Source organism: Fundulus heteroclitus, chromosome 11 (assembly GCF_011125445.2).
Source record: "Fundulus heteroclitus isolate FHET01 chromosome 11, MU-UCD_Fhet_4.1, whole genome shotgun sequence".
Classification (NCBI taxonomy): domain Eukaryota; kingdom Metazoa; phylum Chordata; class Actinopteri; order Cyprinodontiformes; family Fundulidae; genus Fundulus; species Fundulus heteroclitus.
Window position 1 is genome coordinate 30,932,938 of NC_046371.1, and position 20,259 is coordinate 30,953,196.

Genomic DNA, 20,259 nt, shown 5'->3' on the forward strand with positions numbered 1-20,259 from the left:
GTGTTATGTTTCTCCCACATACATTTTGAATGTAAGCGAAGAAGTTCTAGAGGATCCTCTTCCACGTGTGTGTCAGGTCCTGATGGCTTGTGGCAAGCTGCAAGTGGGACTTCTTATGACTTTCTTTTAATGATTACTTTCTTCTTGCTACTCCTCTATAAGATAAAACTGACTTGCAGTCAACAGATTATCCCACCTGGATCTCTGTAGCTCCTCCAGAGGTACCCTGGGTATCTTTGCTGCTTCTGTGACCAATGCTCTCCTTGCCAGTCTAGTCTAATGGCAATGGAGGGTTAATTGTGTTGGTCACACTACCATACTCCTTCCATTTCAAGACTATGGATCACACAGAGGACTGTAAAATGTTCAAGTAGACATTGTTTTATAATGAAACACTGCTTTAAACATCTCCCCAACTTCCTCTTTGACCTGTCTGCTGTGTTCCTTAGTCTTCATGGTACTTTCTGTTTATGAATGTTCTCTGAAAAACCTCAGAGGCCATCTCAGAACAGTTGGGTTTATTCTGAGATTAAATGACAGGGAGACGGATTTACTTACTATTTGTCTTCTAAAGACATTTGGCTGCACTCAGAGTATGAAAGTAGAGACGGACTACAAATGATGCCCATACTTTTCAGATTTATTTATTTTTGTCATAAAAATTGTAAGATGTTTCCTTTTTCTTCCATGTCACAATTGTCCACCACACTGTGTTGGCCTGCGATAGTAAATCCCAGCAGAATACAGCTTTTTTTGTTGTATATTTTATCGTTTAGTCGTTACAACGTGAAAAAATGTAAAAGGCCTCAAGGATATCAATACTTTTTCAAGGCATTGTAACTCCAAACTCACTTGTTTTGCATTTGCGAGTCACTTCCTGCTTTTTTACACAACAAAACACGGTGCACACAAAACGACCTCTAATGTCAAACCTTAGTTTTGACTTTGGGGAGACTCAACATTTGCAGCGAATAAGATAGAAATTTAACAACAATTCAGGTGCATGTTTCACTGGAATGGATATTACAGTTCATGCATCCATTCGATCATGCAGCTCACAGTCGGGTTTGGCTTATACCATGGGGCACGATGCTTGTCTGTAATTAAAGTCTAAATTGTTCCCCCATGTAATATCTGAAGGTGCTAACCTGTTTGCTGTTAGCAACGCTTAATCCCAGCTAATCCTGATGGCAACGCGGCTTCTTAAAAGCTAAGTCCCAAAAGCTGTGATAAATTAGCGGCAACAACCTTCATTCCTCTAAGGGGCCCTCATTCTTAACAAGATGCATTCATGTGAAATAATAAGCCAAGTCTTCATAGCTGATGGTAAAAATAGCTAAAAACACCATAATTCAGTGGATTTGAAAAGTGATAAAACAACAGACTCTTTCATGCCAAACTTTTCCCACACGCAATGCGACATTTCTTCCGTACATTTCATCTGAAAAACAAACTTACTTCAAAAAGTCAAAATTATGCAATAATCCGGCTGCATAAGTGTGCACACCCATAAACTAGTATGTTGCTAAATCCCTTTCAGTTTCAGTATTAGCATTCAGTCTTACTAATGTCACGCCTATCATTTATTATTTTAACTCCGATTAACCTGAAATAGAGATCAGCTGTCCTAGTAATTAGGTTTTGCTTACTTTTTTACATTTTTATCCCTTAGAAAAAGCCAAGGAGTACCTGAAGGATTGTATTTTACAAATGTCTCAGGAGAAGGGTTACTTTTGTTTGGCTGGAACTTGGGTCTTTAATCAAGGTGGATGGAAAGGTCAAAGGTGGCGTATCAGCCACCTTTGACACAACATCTTCAGCTAAACGGCTAAAGCTGAAGATGGATATCAACTTTTTAAGATCACGGTAAGTCCAAACAATGGATCCAACTCAACAGAAGGATGGCTTCACAGGGGGATAATTTAATTAAATCCGACTAAATATGTAGGTTCACTTGTGCAGGGCAGTTAGCATAGCTGATGAAATGTCCTCACAATCTGATAGATTTAGAGAATCTTTGCAAGGTAAAATTTGGTAAACATTGCCAAATTATTGCCAATTCTTAAGACTGAATGCTAAACTTAAATGAAAAGGTGCATTTATGATGCTTTTTTCACACTTATACGACCAGGTAATTTTCCTAAAACAGATTTATTTGTTTTTATTTGATTTTCAGTTTATTACAGTTTCATCTTTTGATGCCACAAAAACCTACTGATAGGTAACAGTGGTGCATATACTTGTGAGAACCAATGCATCTTGATGAACCTTCCACTTAAAACCTGGAAAATATTTCAAAATGCCTGTTTGGAGATGTTTTGCCAAAATTCTTTGCTATGGATAGTATAATTCGGGAATAAGGATAATTTATAGCCTCTCAGCTTGTGTAACCTGAAACAAATAAAACAATCTATTTGGATTTGCGGTTTCTGGACTGCACTATAAAAGGAAAACAACAAAGTGACTCATCTCTAATGGCTTAGAGCATTTCTTCTCTTTGGAGACGGCTTGAGTGCTGAAGAGTCTTGTGATTATCTGAAATGAAAAGCTTCCACCCTATATCTATCAGATTTGTTCAGCTTTTCTTTGGTATAAACAGAACGAACCAGTTCATTTCTTTGGGCCAGTCAGAAACAAGCATTTGTGCATGCTCTGGTATAAACAGGGAACCACATACTCAACAACACAGTGCAGTCAAGGAGCATTTTTTTATTCCGTTTAATAGCAAGAAGAGATAATCTGAGGGTTTCCTTAATGAACGCGGTTGTACGAAAATCAACACATGAACATTTTTAACTGCTTAAATTGCTCCTGTGTTTAATGTTACCTAGAACAGGTTGGAAAACTTGTTACAGAAGTTTGATATCAACATTCTTGCAGCACAGTCATTATAGGGCTGCTGTAAACATTAGGATGAAATATTCCTGCCATTAAAATGAAAACCCACCCACTTGATGCATCCACTGGTAATTATAATCAGCCCCCGATCTTTTCTTGATGAAGTGCTTTAATTTCCTCTTTGCCATGTAGCAGCACAGCTCTGTGGGTGGCAGCATTGGTCAGCAGGGACGATGCTAGCGTGCTAAAAGTTGCATCAAGCTCAAATCTGTTTTCTCGAGGGAAGCAAATTCCACTATTAGGTTAAAAAGCATTTCTTTATTCAGTTAAAGCATTTGTTTTTTGTTCGTTGATGTCAGTAGAAGAATAGAGAGCGACATAAGAGCTCTCTATGGCACTTAGCAAAGAGTGGAACACATTCAGTATCAAGTGGATGTCTTGAAGTTATCTGATATAGATTGAGCACCTGATTTAGGCGCCTCCTGTATTACTCTCCTTTGGAGGTTTTCCAGGCACATCCCACTGGTAGACCAACCACAGACCTGGCTGAAGGTTTTATATTTCCATTTAGACCCGGGGACACAATCAAAAGAGATTCTGGGGTTGAAGCTGATCGATGAAGGATGGAAAAATTTGGACCAAAAAAAATGATATGAGCTACATGAGTCAGATTATGGTAGCTGGCCAGTTGGTCATATTATCTCTAAATTTTGCAGCTGGCGGGGTATATTTCTGGTTAGCAGGGATGAGCAGCTGTCAAAAGTCGTCTACAGAAGGAGAACCATGGTGCCGTGCTCACCCAAGACACACATATGCAATCAGACTAAAGGGTTGCTTCTGATCTTGATTCCAATGGCAGAAAAATCTCTTGTAGTTTTAATCAGAGATGCACAAAAGAAATCCTTTCACGAACAAACTGACTGACCCTGGCCAGTGATTGGCTGGCTGGAAACAGAAGAATACAATCTCCTTCAATCTTCAAAATACTTTTTTTCACGGAAAGCATCATATGTAGCGCTCTTTCATAGCATCCACAATTTTCAGTGAAGATGCTGTTAATGGGTAAAGTTAGCTGTTTTCAGTATTAAAGGGAATTGAAGTCAGAATCAACACAGAGAGGTAAGAGACTAAGTGCAAACTGTGTTTTCTGAAACTTGTCGAGACGTGTTTCATCTAGCCTACAAGAAAGGGAAAATAACAGGAAGGTGGAAGAGAGTAAAGCAAAGTTGGTTGGTTTGTTATACAACATTCTGAATTTGGAAATTTTGGTGGCATTTTTAAATGTGAGTGCTAAGGTGAGCATCTACATTATCTAGGGTTACGTTTAAGTAAAGCTAGCCTCACTAATCGCAGTATAAGATGCTAAACTCTATCATACAGCCCCCTCTGCTCATATTAATGACCACTTACAGCAAGAAGGAAAGGGAAACATAGTTTGAAGGCCGTTCTTCAATCTTTTTGTTTTCTTTGTTCTTAAATAAACCTCAAAATCCGCTAAATTTGGTCCTAGCAGGTCAAAGATTTACAACAAAGCAAAGATTGGAAATTGCCTACAAAATTCTTATACAGGGCGTCTCTAGGTTTGATTAAGTTGGTAAAAACGTACAACATGCAGGAATGGTCATTTTTTTTGGAAAACGTTGGACTATGCCATTCACGCAAATATTAGTTCGCCCGCTACCACCAACCTAAACATTGTCATGGATCTTCTTCAATAATGCTTCCAGCCACAACCGTGCATACCCTGTTGAAAATTATGTTAAACATTGAATCCATATTCCTTTAAAACTCTGTCCAGTCAATGTGTGGGATGTGCTGGAAAACCTTGTTTTATCCACTGAAGGTCCAGTTTGCTGCTTTGGATCTGCTGCATTTTGTGGAGTTGGAGCTATTGGCAACAATAAAGGGACCTACTATTCAGAAAACGGCTACTTATAATCAATCCCTCTTTTTTTGAGCATGCATTTTAAGCAACCCACTTCCCTCCCTTAGGATGGATTTTCATTTCAACTAGGGCTGGGCGATATGGATTAAAAAATAAATCTCCGATTTTATCGTACCAAATCCGATTAATCAATTTTTTCCTCCTTTTTGTTTCATTAAAAGAAATTAAAGAAATTATTTTAAAACCTTGCTTTTAGGTCAAGCATTTCGTCAGGGAGTTGACCTGAAATCAAAGTGCAACTAAAAACAAGCTGTGAAACATGCTTGTAAAACAAGATGGCAGCCGTGCCATTATAAACAATGAAAATATAACAAAACATTTGCTGCTAGTGGTATTACACATTGAGCTAAGAACAGGCTTCACTGCACTTGTGAACTTCAAACTAAGTTAAAAGAAAAGTAAATAAGTAAATGAAGTACCTTGTATTATGGTAAAAAAAAAGTTTCTACTTAACAATATTTTGACAACACATTTGCCTAAACATATATTCAGCATCACATGCTGTTCTCTTCATGGAAACCCAATGAGTGTATTGGCAAAATAAAATCCAGATTTTCCAAAAATGAAATCTTAAAGAATTGTAAATTTGAATTAATCGATTAAATTGATTTATCGCTCAGCCCTAATTTCAACACATCCTTGAAGCCATAGTTTGAAAGATTCTTTTAGGGAATGGGAGACCACTGGGAGAACCTGGCAATGCACAACACCGGGTAACAGTGACAAAAGTGGGCAGAAAATACAGAGGGACAGGTCAGACTGAAGCACCATAAACCACAGAGACTACAGGGAAAGGAAGGAACATGTCAGAACAATGTTTGGGGGTGGAGTTCAGCCCCAACACAACACAGTTACCAACCCATCGGGAAAGCAAAGCGCACTCCGGTGTCTCCATGTTTTTAAATCCACGCGCAGTCTGGTGATGGTATCCTCATCTCTTTTTTCCCCCCTCTTTCAGCCTTGCCTGTAGTGGAGGGGGTTGGGGTTACAATGACCCAGTTTTATCATGGTGGAAGTCACTATCACTCTGATCACTTTCCGCTCACAAACAGAGTGTGTGACAGAAAGAGCGGGCTGGCCACTGGCGTTTTCACTCAACTACAGTTACAGCTCAGGGCAAACAGAGAAGTTCGAAAATACTCAAAATATACCGGCAGTAGCATTGCTGTTAGGTGTTTATACAGTCTTTTGCTGCAAAACTAGAGGAGAAGGAACAAAAGCATGTATGAAAAACACAGCTGGGGCAGTAGCACAAGCCTCAGCGATTAGAAGAATCCGATTTGTCGCTTTCATCTGTCAGCCTGATTAGGTCAGATGTTCAGCCTGATTTACTTAATAAGTCTAATGTTTAATTGGATGTTTTCTAATAAGACACATAATGTATAAAGTCCTATATTTCTTGAGCATCTTTCTGTTCCCCTGAATGTATTTGTCTCCAGCTTAAAAAAAATAAAATTGTTACATTTATTTCAAATAGATTATCAGGATATAAATCTAAATAAATCTAGCACTGGTCATTTTCAGAAAAAAAACAACAACATTGAAATCCCTGCTACTCAATAAATGTACTCAAATTAAAGGTTGGATGAAAAAATAAAATCAGTGGTGGTCAACATACATTTTTGTTGACACTTTTTTTTGCACATCTTTATGCGGGGTGTCCATACTTTTGGAGGGCATTGTATTTAGCAGACCTTTGATCACAATGTAGACTTATTTATGATCGTCCTGCACGGGTTAATGCCTGTAATTGGACACGCACAACATTTTCATTTGGTATCTTCGCTGTTCTTCCACCGGCGGCCATGTCTGCTGCATCTTTCTTAAAGGCTGATTAAAAATCCACCAAATGTGGGCAAAAACAACGTTTGCTATATCACCAGAGGGGAAACACCTTCAAGAACAAACAGATCTAAAAAGGTCTAAGGGCTGTTAATCAGGAGCTTAATCAAAACTGTGTTTAATTAGGTGGGTTCATGTGAAAAACACTTCTGTTGGGTCCAAATTAGTCTGTTAAAGATAACTGTCTACATCATGCAGATTGCTACACAGGCTCTGACTCAGCCATTAATTGTTTGCACCCTACCCAGATGCCAGGGTAACTTGCTCACACCTTAGCAGGGATGCTGCTTGACTATGATACATAGTGCACTTTGTATAAGCCTGGTACGTATGGAAATATTGAATATGCTATTATCGCGTGTCAGGTAAATAGGCTGCAGTTGTTTTTCTTCCACTACTACATAGCTTTGGTCAATTTTTAGTCTGATATAATCCTTATATTCTACTCTTGGTGTTTTGTTTCTCTAGAACTAACATTAGATTTAATTTACTTTCCTTGTATTCTTTTTTTCTTTTTTTCCTGAATCACCGATAATTGTGTGTGTTTGCCACTGTCACACCCGAACATCCCCGTTGCGAGACATTAAAGGAATTCTTCTCTTAAACACATTAAGAAGGGACTGAATGAAACCAGTCCTGTTGCTCTCCGCGATCCCGAAGCTGCTTTACTTTGAAACCTACAGCCAAATAGCTGAAGTACAAAGCATTCCCGTCTGATGCTTGTTGAAGGAAAACAGCCATGGCGCTAGTGATCGAAGAAAAACAACTATGGCGATCAAAGAACTGACTTGTTCTTTTCTCCCTGCAGCTTCCCATTGTTGTCCACTTGTTAACTGTTTAAACTGCCAAACGGCAGATTGCCTCTGAGGTGACAGCCAAGTAAGAGAGAGAAAGAAATCAAGGAAGCGCGCTCACACACAGCGCCGAGCGGCAGCGTCAATCTGGCTTAGTGCTGACTACGAGGCAACTGAAAAATAAACTCTTTCATCAATTTAATGGCTCAAATCAAAGCGTTACTGACTCAGGGCCATCAGACAGTGTATAATGGCAGCCCTCTGTAGTAAGTACTGGCAGCATTACAGCTGTAACGGAAGGTGAAACTGCATTATATATCTTCCAAAGACGTAACATGGAGCATAAAGCTACCGGCAGATCATAATGAAGGGTATGATCACATTTCAGAGCCGCAGAGGATACAGCTGGAATCTTTTTGAAGCGTCATAGGATGAAATTTGTGGGAAAACTAATGCAAAATGTATGCGTTCAGGATCGAAAGAGCTTAAGTAGGCTACACTACGAAATCCCTTTACCTGCGTCTGAATCAATCCACCTTCATGGAGCACATGAAGATGGATTGATTTGAAATTCAAACTCATAAAGATAAAAAGACGCATGTAAAAAAAAAAAATAGGGGGGTGAGGCAGCACTCAAATTCAAAATTACAAGAGAAGCACAGGTCTGCAGGGGAAGATCATGATGGCCTCCGTCGGCTCACAACACACCAGCAGAGGGAAGATAACAGGCAGCCAAGGGCCAGGAGTAAGAGGATGGAGCACACGTCAATGTTTTTCCAAAAGATTTGACTCCCATAAATACCTAACAGTCATGCAGATAATTTCGGCATTTAGACAGATATAGCCTTACAATGGTACTCATACCCACTGAACTTCCGCCTGCTGCAACTGCAAACATCCCTTTATTTTACAGAGGTTAGACCAAGTAAAGTGGTGCAAAATTGGGAAGTTGGAGGAAAATTATGCATTGTCTTAATTTGTTTTGAGCTTCTTTTTTCCAATAACCTGAAACAAAGTTCAGAGAATTGAACTTACCCTTCAGAAGTTACATAATTAGTAAATACGTGTAGCCCATGCATGTTTGTAGCTTATCCTCAGCCTAAATCCAGCTGTTCTGTGAAGGTTTGTTAGACAACACTGGTGAACAAACAAAATCATGAAGGCCAAAGAACATGGCAGGCCATTGGGAAAGTCATGGAGAGGTTTAAAGCTAGTTTACATTATAGAACAATATCCAGAGCTTTGATCATCTCACAGAGGGCTGTTCAATCCATCATGTGGAAATGGAATCAGTACGGAACAACTGAAAACCTACCAAGACATGGCCGTCCGCCTGCATTTACAGGCTGGGGAAGCAGAGCATTATCCAGACAAGCAGCCAAGAGGCCCATGCACAGATCAAGTGGGAGAAAGTGTTGATGGGGTGACTATTTGTTGTGAACTTCATCCATCCAGCCTCTTTTGAACAGTGGCAAGAAGAAAGAAAGTCATAAAAAGTCTTATGTGTCTTGAGCCAAGTAGGGGCCACGGCAAATATTTTGAAGATGTTTTCAAATGTTAAGACAAAAACTGCAAGCAGAACCCACCATTCCCACGATGAAACATGGTGGTGGCAGCATCATGCTGTGGGTGTAAATTCTTTATCAGGAACAGGAAAGCTATTCAGAGCTGATGGGGAAACGGTGCCAGGTACAGGTCAACATCTGTCAGAGGCTGCAAAAGACTGGAGACTGATGCAGAGGTTTGCCTTCCAGCAGGAAAACAACCCTAAACATGCAGCCAGCGCTACAAAAGGACTTAAAGATGAGACACAGAAAGGAGGACATCATGGTGGTCTTCACGTGCTCACAACGTATTGACTTGATGTGTGTACATGCAGCTGAGTGAGAGCACACATCATTGTGTAAAATGCAAAGTGAGGACCATATCTGGACTTCCATTAATTTTCTACCCTTTCTATGACCTTACCCTGACCCTAACCCCAACCTTTCCCAGGAGATACCTAACCCTAAACTAAACCTAATTGACAACTTAGTTCTATACCTAAGCCCTTGCCAAGAAAAAAAATGAGGACCAAAAAAAGGTCCTCATTTTACATTGGCAAAAAATGTGTGAGTGTCTTTTGCTCATCTTACTAGTAAAGTGAGGACTTTGATGTAAAGTGAGTACCTTTTTTCGGTCCTCACTTTTTTTATGAGCTATGGGTTAGGTTTAGGACTAGGGCCAATTAGGTTTAGAGTAGGGTTAGGGATCTCCTGGGAAAGATTAGGTTTAGGGTTAGGGTCAGGGTAAGGTCATAGAAAGAGTTGAAAATGAATGGAAGCCAAGGTGCAGGCCTCACTTTGTATTTTAAACAAGGATAACTGTGTGTGTGTTATGTGGGGGGGTCTGGGGTGTAATAAATAAATAAATAAATAGAGGTTTGTGGTGTTAACGTGACAAAAAGCTAAAAAGTTCAAGAGGTGTGAATACTATTGCAAGGCACTGTAGTACTTCTTACTTTTTAGATCAGACAATTAAAAAAATACATTTTTCCACATGACAAGGTCTAGTATCTGCACACTTGCAGTGTGAGACTGAATAAAACCTTGGGTGGCCCTGCTAGTCTCCTGCAGGCTCTACAGTCATCAGTCACAGGGCTTGTTTGGGCCGTGGGCTCTGCAGTTCTTCTGCAAATGGAGAGGTGGTGTGTGTGTTTGGGGACAAGCTGTTAAGGGGGCTGGTGTTTCTTGTTTCTTTTGGGGGGGGGGGGGGGGGGGTCGTCTCTGAATGTACAAGACTAATGAAGAGCTCTCCACTCCCACTCTCTATCTCACTTTTATGCAGCTACTTCATCAAAAAGCAAATGACGGAGCCAAACGCCCACACAGCAGGGCCGGACTACATCAGAGCAACAACATTAAAAAAAAAAGAAAGAAGAAATGGCAAAATTTATTCTGCTGCTGCATCAGACTTCAAATTGAAGGGTTCTTATCTGTGTCTGCTGTTTACATTGGCAATGAGCGGGACTAATCGGTAACAGGACAACCATTTAGTTTGTTTTCGTGACACCTCTTAGGTGGGGACTCAGTTTACTGCAAAGCTGCTGCCGTGACAGGAAATGTTGCAACCTACTACGTGTCCTGACTGCTGTCCACATTGTTGGAAACCCGATACTTTCTGACTGACGCTGTGAATCTCAGAACCGGGACGCCACAGTTGCTCCTTTGCATTTCATTCACAACTCAAAATACAGAGCTGGGAATAAAGTCACGGCCTCAAAAACAATATCTCTGCTGCGGGTTAGAAAGGATTCTGCTAATTGTACCGTTTGTTTTAATAAAACAAAAACTGAAAAAAAAAAATGGTGAAAAACAGTTTCTTGGGAAAACGGTTTTAGTCGCTTAAGGAAAAGCTGATGAAGACCCTTTAACGTTTCTTGTTGAAAGTCTTTGGATTTATAATTTCCTGCTAAAAGTTCCAACTTCCGACTCCTAACGCAGCCAGACGATGCACTAACTCTTGCCTTGAGCAGCAGTGTTTTGAGCCTTAGACAAAATAAATAATAGATCCAGTAAGTTAATCATTTATTACTTTCATGTATTTCTAATCTGGGTAACAGAGGTGTCACAACTGTGCTTATTCTACTAGTCTCCATTTTTATATTATTTATAAGCATTGCTCCTATTATCCTTAAGCTTTCTTTTATTTTTTTTCCCTTCATAGAAGGTAGCACTGGCTCAGTGCTTGAGAGTTTTTCTTCTTGAAACTACTACTGGTTCAGAGTTTTAGTGTAGACCTGTTCTTTTCCCCAGGACAAAGTAATTAAGGGGGTTTCTTTATTCCATTACCTGTCCATGCCCCTTGTTTTTTCCTTTCTCCTAGAAAATACTCTAGGCCCAGTTTCAGTGTTCAACCGTGTCTCTTTACTGAATGAAGCCATTGATGGATATATTGCTGTGAAATAACTTTATGGAGTACCTTTGTTATTCTTTGTCACCGAAAGTGACACGGCCTTCTTCAGTATTTATCTGTCTCTTTCCTGAACAAAGCCACTGAGCATCGCTGATATTCCTGATATTCCTGCCGAAGAATATTGTGTATTTTTTTTCTTCTCCTTTTCTCACAGAAAGCACATTAGGACCCGTATTTCAGTGTTTCGGTAAGTTCCTTTCCTGATGAAGACAGTAGACAGAGATACTGCTGCCAAGAAATGTTGCGTATTCCCAAATTTGGACTCTCTGATAGAAAGCACACCTGTGCTTAGCTAAACATCTTAAGTGTTTAGCTAAGTCTCTTTTGTGGATGAGCTCTTTGATGGAGATGATTGTGGCAGTAAAAATGTGTACTCTTTCTTTTTCTTTCCCATAGAAAGTATTCCTGGCTCAGTCCTTTCCTCTTTACCAGGATGATGGTCCACAGCCCCTATAGTGACTTGTTCTTAATCAAAGAAAACAAGAACGAACGTTGTCCTCCTGGATCCAATGAACAAACACTTCTATGAATGTAGAGCATTTATTGATCTTGCACTCTCCAACAAGATACGGAATTTACTGTCGCACACTTACAGTCAACGTGTGCACCAAAAGATTACCGTAGTTCTCACAACAGTGATCAACAACAAACCACGACGACGACGACGGTCGAAACCTCCATTTAACCATGAGGCCACCTACTGTGGCTTTCAGGTAATACACCAAACAAAAAAATAAACACATAAACCACAAAAACGTGGCTCTAACAGCTCCATCACTGAACAAAGCCATTATTGGAGCTATTGCTGCCATTAACTTTGTGTACTTTCTAAGTTTATGTTCTCCCTTAAAGTATTCCTACACTGGTTCTCCCATGCTCCACATAAACAACCTGAACGGAATTAAATAGCTCCCCTAATCCAACCATAAAGCTCCACAAGCAAAGGACATAAAGCCAATTCTACAGCTCAGTTAACGCCAGGGAACTAATCAAGGGAATACATGCAAGCTGCTCGGTTTGTTTTAATGCAGCAGTAACATTTGCAGGAGGGTGCAGAGATGTCGGGTCCATTGGACAGATTAGATGCTGAAACGTACAGCAGAGCCTGCTCAATTAGCCCACGTGACAGGACTAAAGAAGAGAGTCCACAGTGAGAACATGTTTGTTCTGTGGTCGAGAGAAATAACCACCGACAGCTCGGTAGATGTTCATATCTGGACAAGGGGGCATTAAATGATCAAAGAGGCAGAAAATAGGTTCCCGCGCGTTCAATAGCGAACTAGCTAAAGGGCAGAAAAATACCTCTCTAATGTATTGCTTAGCTCTGAGAAATGCACTTGGCTGACCATGTGAGGCGAGCACTAAATACACAAAAAAGGCTCGGGTGCAATTATAAAAAAAAAAAAAAAAACAACAAGAAGAAAACAGATAGTCAGCAAGGCATCATTGGGAGCCTTGATGCTAATGCCACATCCCACAGGGTGGCCAGTGGGGCGCAGCCCTGGGAGGCACACTGTGCATTTCTGTATGACAAGCAGGGGATGAAGATGACAACATTAGCTGGGTCAGATATCAACAGCAAGGCGGGATAAATAGCTGGTTCTTTGCAGAGTGCAGCTCAGGGATGTGACCAGTTCCTCGAGAAGCTGACTTAACAGACATAAAAAAAACGACGATGGAAAGAAAAAGAAAAACAAGAAGATGCCGCGTTCCAGTCCTGGTGACTCAAACTATATTCTGGCTTATGTCACAAATCTAACGATGTCACACGAAATAAACGATGCGTCTCAGTTTAGCATGCTGCCCGCCGTGACTCAGACTCCCGAATTAAAGCGCTGCGCTAACACTGGCATGATAATAACTTGATAACGATCCATCCCGTTGGCTTTAAAATCATTCCGGTGAACAGGGAAAAAGGGGGAACAGAACCGCACGTTTACAGTTAGGTCCTTTCCAGACTGTGGCTGCATTTTGCTTTCCATTGCCTTACACCCGTCTCGTCAGACCTCACATCACATCAGGCGAGAAGGGAGCAAGTCAAAATAATTACATCACTTAATTTCCGCAGTCAGCAGACAGAGAGTGATTGAAGCTGCGGCTCGGAGAGGAAAACCGGCGAACAGCGCGAGGGCAAACATGCAGCAGTTTCGTCTGCCCTCCATTGTTTGGCCTTTCACGTTTTACAAGGGGGGGCACAAAACAAGTAGCATCAGAATCCCCATATGAGAAAAACACATTTGAAGCATTTTCACTGGTTTAAAGAAAAGTATGGCAAAATTAAGTTTGAAGGAACACGTTTGTACTGAGCCTGTACTGTAATGGGCCACAGCTTTAACAGCCTCCTGTACGGCTCAAGAGAAGAGCAGGAAATAAAAATCAGGAGGGTGATCTCTAAGAAAGTTAGAACAAAAACACCTCCAGAAATAGAAATCTCTGAATAGAAGCTAAATAAAAAGGCAGCTCGAAAGGGAGGTTTTGTGGTTGGCTGAGATTTGAGCCCTCTGACAGGCCAAGATAAAACGAACCGTAATCTGCTCTGAAAGTATTTTCAATAATCTTCTTAAAAGACGGACCGACTTGGCAAAAGGGACGGCTATGAAACTGCGCCAATCGTACATGTTCTAATGCACAACATGGCACTCTAACTGAAACGTTTTCTAACTTAGATAGCGCCTTACAAAAGGATGCATTCCCCTTTCACTTTTCCACATCTCAGAAATGAGAACTCCAATGAACGTTGTTTGAATTTTATGTGATGGACAAACACAAGATAGCAGATAGCCGGGAAGTGGAGGAAAAATGATGCATGGTTTTGAAAATGTTTACGAATAAAAACTGTGCTGTACAATTAAATTCAACCCCATTTACTCTCATAAGCATAATTAAACATTTACAGTTTTAATACGATACATTGTGGAAAACCTACAGGAGGAGTTTATACTTTAGGGAGGCGCTCAGTGCGATATGACACATCAAAATCTTCTGTATGAGAGTCATTATTCCCGATTAGGTTGATCTGAAGCAGCTTGGCAGCTCGCCTTTAAATATAGCCTATGTAGCCTTTACCGACTTCAGGTATGTAATAACCTTTGGAGCAAAGAGAGTCCCTGAAACCCTTTAGTGTTCAGGTCTGCCGAAGACAAAGAAGATAAAAAATACCTGAGACAATTCCTTTTGACAGGAGTCTGCTCAACTTGAACTTAAAAAGCCAACAGTAAGATCTGTGAGCTGTACCAACTAACAACAGACTCTTTTTTATTTCCCCTCTGGAATTAGGACCACACAAGCTTTATTTTAGAAGAAAACGTCAAGGAAAAAAAAAGAAAAAAAAGAAAACAACAGTACTGGAAAAATCATGGCTCTCACAGAATCTCTGTCAGCCAAGGAGCATTCTCAGATCATTTTGGCATTAGGGCCGGTATAGATTGAGACAAGCATGAAAACCCAAATACATTCACCTTATTTATACTACCCATGATGCTTTGCGTGAACTGCATGGCCACATTCAAGCACCATTACATATAAACAAATGAGCTCTAATTGAGCGAACATGGATTAAAACACATTGGAACCTTTATGTTTTAAAGGTGCATAACCACGTTATTTGACTTTTTCTTATTTATACATCAGTAGCTCACTCTAGTTGCCTACAACTTTTTATGAAAGATTATCATGTCCTGCTGGCGTATTAGTTATTATTTTGGAGTTTTACACTTTTTTTGCCCAGTTTGTTAGCAAATAAAGCTTTATGTGTTTATTTTTAATAACACGGAAGTTCAACAATGTGCATGCACACCAGGGGATAAAACAAGGAAGCAGCTAACGGTTATTAGCATCTCCCAGCGAGACAATGCAGAATCGTCCAAGATCCAGCAAAAGAAATGCAAAAAATATATGATTCCTAGAGGAAAAAGACTGGAATGTCGCTGGGAATACAGTATGACCGTTGTTGTTCACTGAAGTGAACGCTAAGCCTGCCGAGAATCAGATGGTTGATTGACGTGAGTAAACGTTCTCATATGAGGCTCTTAAAGTTGTTGTAGATCGTTTGTCATCGATAACGCCGAGCTGCCGCTTTATTGCGTGACATTGCAGAGGGTCAGGCTCTGTCCGACATTATTTAATACTGTTTTATTAATTAAGCAAGTTCTGCGATAGTTCTGCTATACTGCCGCTAGTTGGCGCCACATTTGTTCATATCTGGTCTTCGCGCCTGGTGCTGGGGCTATTTTTATCCACAAAAAGGACCATCGAGCTATTATCTGGATGGAGGCTTGGTGCATATAACTTTATTTTATCATGATCAAACGGTTTTTAGTCTTTTCATAAGCATACAACCTGGCTATATACCTTTAAGTTGGTCAATCCTGGACCTTCGGCTTTCAAAGAATGGAAAGATGACCTGAAGAAATGGCCTCTGGCAATGTACAGTACACTAACATATTTAGCTGCTTCGTCTGCTCCACTGCTGCAAATAAATATTATTTAATTTGATATTGACTTGAAGTTTTCTTGCTTTTATATTGCTTAGAGCAGAATAATTGTTTGACTGTTTTTTTTTTAACTTTTCAATTGGGTTTAATAAAATATTTTTAAATCAAATTGAATTGTGAGTGGGATTTACTTTGTTGTAGGTTGACAATGTGATTTGAATGGTATATGAATGCACTGATCAAAGATTATCATTCCTAAAGTAATACCGCATTACCTGTTATTGCCTGAATTTTAAAATTATACCTAATATGTTGTCAGCAGCAGTGTTAACCCCTTTGCAGGTGACATTTCTTCTTGGTTGGATCAACTTGGATGTGGCCAGCTATGACGGGGTGTAGGAATTTTTCTCAGCGGGCTTTTAGTGGATAAGGTGATAATTACTAAAATTACTAACTTTTTGGCGACCTCTCTAAATCTGGAAGCTACATTTCCGGAGATTTCTCGTCGGATGCTAACCAAAAGATTGTCTACTGATCGCAGGAAAATTCCAGTTTCACTTTGGTTCCATTTTTAAGCCACAAGCTTCCTCTGATTATAAGTGCAGCGATGAAAAAACGATCAAGAGCTGATGTGCGTACATGTCGGCAATCTGCAGGGATACCGCCTGTCCAAAGCGAGTGATTATCGAAAAAGACTAAAGAGAGAGAAATCTAGCTGAACTGAGAAACCAGGTGCTTCAGAAAATATAGCTTAGCCACCAAAATAAACTGCTCTACAGCAACATCTGCTATCACACAGGAAGTTACTAACAGAAACTGCCGTACAGCATTACCACCAGGAATAAGGTAGATAGATGGGTCACACTAGGACTGAATTCCACTTTGATCACAGCTTCCTGAGGTTTGTAAAACATTGTAAAAAAAAAAAAAAAAAAAAAAAAGAGACTTGTAGTTTTACCGAAAATATCTGAAAAATTCTTGCAAACCCAACATTACGTACCATCTCTTCTCCTGAGTGATGAAGCGTTTAGCCACCCGATTAAGTCCCTTCCCGCCTAAATCACACATGGAGTTCCAGTCAAGTGAATGTGTCCCTCTTACGTATATAATGAGGCAAATGACAAAAAGTCACATTAATGCCTCTAAATAATCTATTTATATTTATATCTGAGGCACTGAGGCATTCAGAGAAAGAGTTTACCGGAGGCTGTCCCCCGCAGTGAGTCTGTCATCCCCCCCCCCGCCCCCCGACCCTGCAGTTGGCCTGCGCTGATTATTCATGTGTCAACACCAACACCAACCGTGGCCAAACGCATCACGTTTTCAAGTTGTCCTTCCGTGTGTCGGTCCGTTCCACCCCCATGAATGCTTTATTCCCCCAAAGGGGATTTTTTAGGTTTTTTTTGTTTTCCCTCCCAATCTTTTACTTTGGCCGGAGGATGAAATGATCCCTTTTGGTGTGAAAGGTCAAAGCTTCCCAGACCTCGGAAAAGTGTCAAGGGATTGGTACTTCACTGTGACATCATGATGGTCTGCATGAACACTTTGTTTTTCGTTTTTTCTACAAAGACCTCACGTTTGGCCGGGCACAACATGGATGAGACAGTTGCGGTTTTATGTATTATTGTCAAATAACTAATCCTATTTTGCTATTAACGTAAACAAGAGCTGGATTTTACATGCTGGTGCTTTTCAAACATGCACACTGCTAAAAATAATAATAATGTTGGTTCTATAACCTCTTTTGTCAGCGTCATTAGGTTCACCCTGCTAACTCAGGTATTTCAGCATATAGCCTACATCCCCGTATATATAGCACTGCACCACAGAGATGAAGAGCGATTGATTTTTTGCACACAGGGATGTGGAACAGTGAACTATCCATGCAGACAGCAAGTAGTGAATGAGCTCTGTCTAAGCACACAATTCAGAGCTGTTGAGCAGGCCAATCAGGACGAAGGCTGCAACTGTCTAAACTGTGAATGATCACCTCCAAACGTTTAGCGCGGCATCTCTTAATTATAATCCCCGCAGGCATCACAAACTTTTTTTTTTCCTCTATGTCATGAATAAAGCAGGTTAGCGAAACCCTTCTCTGTCATCGACGAGCATTCCTGTGGTTTTATATAAGCCTATGGTGTGTAAAAGCAGCGCTGCTGAGCGATGACTCCCAGTGGGGGGGTGATCAATAGGAGTGACCCCGTCACATTAAAGACTCTAAAACACACGCAGTGCAATAAACACTGGGATTTAATCATTCATCGTTTGTTGCTTTTGCGTCGCCTGGCCTTGGCACCTCTGTGAAGCACTTGTGCTTTATCAACATTCACAGTGCCTGCACACTGGTTTCTATCTAAGCAGTCTTTCCAAAAAACGAATTAGCTCCAACTAAAATGTAAAATAAATAAATAAATAAAAAGCTTTCCACAAACCTCATCTGTTAAATTCACTAATCCATCTTCTCGGAGCAGCTCCTCAAATCAGCCGCCTCAAAACAGGGTGAATGAAACAGCTGTTACAGACTAGCAGTTATTCCTCCAAATTGTTGTTTTCCGGGCTACTCTGCAGGTCAGTGATGGAGGAAGGGGAGGGGGGGGGGGGGACACTCGCAGCTAGGTGGCGCACTGCCCGCTTCCCTCTCTGTGTTTTATCGCATCTTTGCGGTCTTGCAACCTTTACCGTGACGAGAAGGGAAGCTGATGCTGGCCCGTGCCAGCGGCCCAACATCAGCTTCACTTCTTCACCCTGCCCAGATGCGCCATCGTCCGATCAGAGGTTATTGTGCATATATGCCACTTTCCGGAGGCGCCGGGTGTTAAACAACAACGAAGGGCGCACGTTGTTGCTGCACACAGCACCGCTAACACGTTTCAGGCAGGAGTGGACGTTGCGCTGCTGTGCATGGGAGCGCATATTCTAATAAAAGCCAGCGGGGCATGCAAGTGGAGGCTATCTGCGCTCCTTGCCAATAAATAAATAAATAAATAGCATAAAAACAAAAACAAACCTGACCAACACGTAGCGCTACCTCCTGCCGAAGAAGCGGCACAGACAGCAGTCCTCCCGCTGCTGATGGGAGACAATCGCAGGCTGTGGGGCCGACAGTTACCAACATCACTGAGATTAAGCGTGACTTACATCAAGAGTCCCGCTGGGTGTTCATCATTTACGCGCTGCGGAATCCCAAATCCTCATGCCTGCTGCTGCGGACGCGAGCCGATGGGTTTGCTAGTAGGACGATCCAGATGTGTAACACCTTTCTCTGCATGCAGGCTTTTATAGTGAAAACACGGGGGGGCATAGCTGGGGGACCCCGGCGTGAGGGGCAGAGGCTCAGCTCTGACGGACTGGGGCTGGACTCATACGGCAGCGAATGTCATCGGAATTGCTTGGCTCACTCAGCTGGCGTCACGTCGCGAGCGTGTGTCACACCGAGCCGCGGTGCGCGCGCCACGGTCGGGGGAGGTGGGCTCTATTGTCTCCGCTGTGGATGACATCATCCCACACCAATGGCGACACGCACGAGACCAGCGGAGCAGGGCCGAGCACGCAGCACGCGCGGGCCAGTGGGGGACTAGAAGGCGGCGGGGGATTATGGGATAAAGACACTAAACAGGCATCAAAAGTAAAGCTTGAGAAAACAAAAACACTGACTGTGTGTGTCAATCATAATGTGATTTAAGCTAATGAGCCATTGGTTTCTGGGATAAGCAGTTTCGTATGAGACTTAATTTGGGTTTTAATAGTTTTATATATTTCTGTCTGTGATGATTCAGTTCAGTTTCAACAATTACTAGCAAAATTACCTTCCCACATTATGTCACCTTACAACCATAAACTTTGTTCACATCCACACAAAGCCGAATTAAAGGTGCCATGAAATCACTGTATAAACCATTTCATGTACTGTTAGCAGAGTAACTTACGCAGACAACAGGGGATACTGTTTCACATCAACCAGTTTCTTTCAGACTGGCGCATTTTATTTAAACAGACACATGTGCATTCATTCAGTCACTAAAGACTGAATGACATGACACACTCTGCAATATGATTGGTTGGTTCAAAAATAAAATAAACAAATCAAATATAAATGAGAGCACAATATTTATAAATCTCAACATGTACTGTATTTTTTGGACTATAAGGGACACTTAAATTCCTTAAATTGTCTCAAAAATTGATATGCCTTATATATATTTACCATTGTGCTTGCTGACTGATTTTATGTGATACAATGTACTCAAAAAATCTGTTAAAATGAGTAAGTATGACTTTGGTTAGCAACGAAGCCGCTCCACTCAATGGATATTCGCAGTATTACGATACACTGTGTCACTACATGTTCGGACCCCAGGGCTGTCTACAAGACTGCCTGATTGTAATGTCTAAACTTGTCATATTCTGGGTTTTGTTTTGTTGTATATTTATTTGATTAGTCAGTATACCTTTC

At 41.0% G+C, this 20,259-nt stretch overlaps 1 protein-coding gene across 3 annotated transcripts in view; it reads right to left on the bottom strand.

The window, feature by feature from the left end:
- Positions 1-19,307, bottom strand: part of si:dkey-175m17.7 (dual specificity protein phosphatase 10) — a 31,742-nt gene extending 12,435 nt beyond the window's left edge. Inside the window, exons 1-2 of one of the 3 annotated variants that reach the window (XM_036143375.1) lie at positions 18,945-19,307; positions 5,643-5,747 (exon numbers count right to left, since the gene is read on the bottom strand). The gene's annotated coding sequence lies outside the window, so the exon portion shown is untranslated. Of the gene's footprint in view, positions 1-2,947; positions 4,884-5,642; positions 5,748-18,944 lie in introns of those variants that run through there. The other 2 variants (XM_012871209.3, XM_036143376.1) reach the window with 2 other exon arrangements.
- Positions 19,308-20,259: the final 952 nt, after the last annotated feature.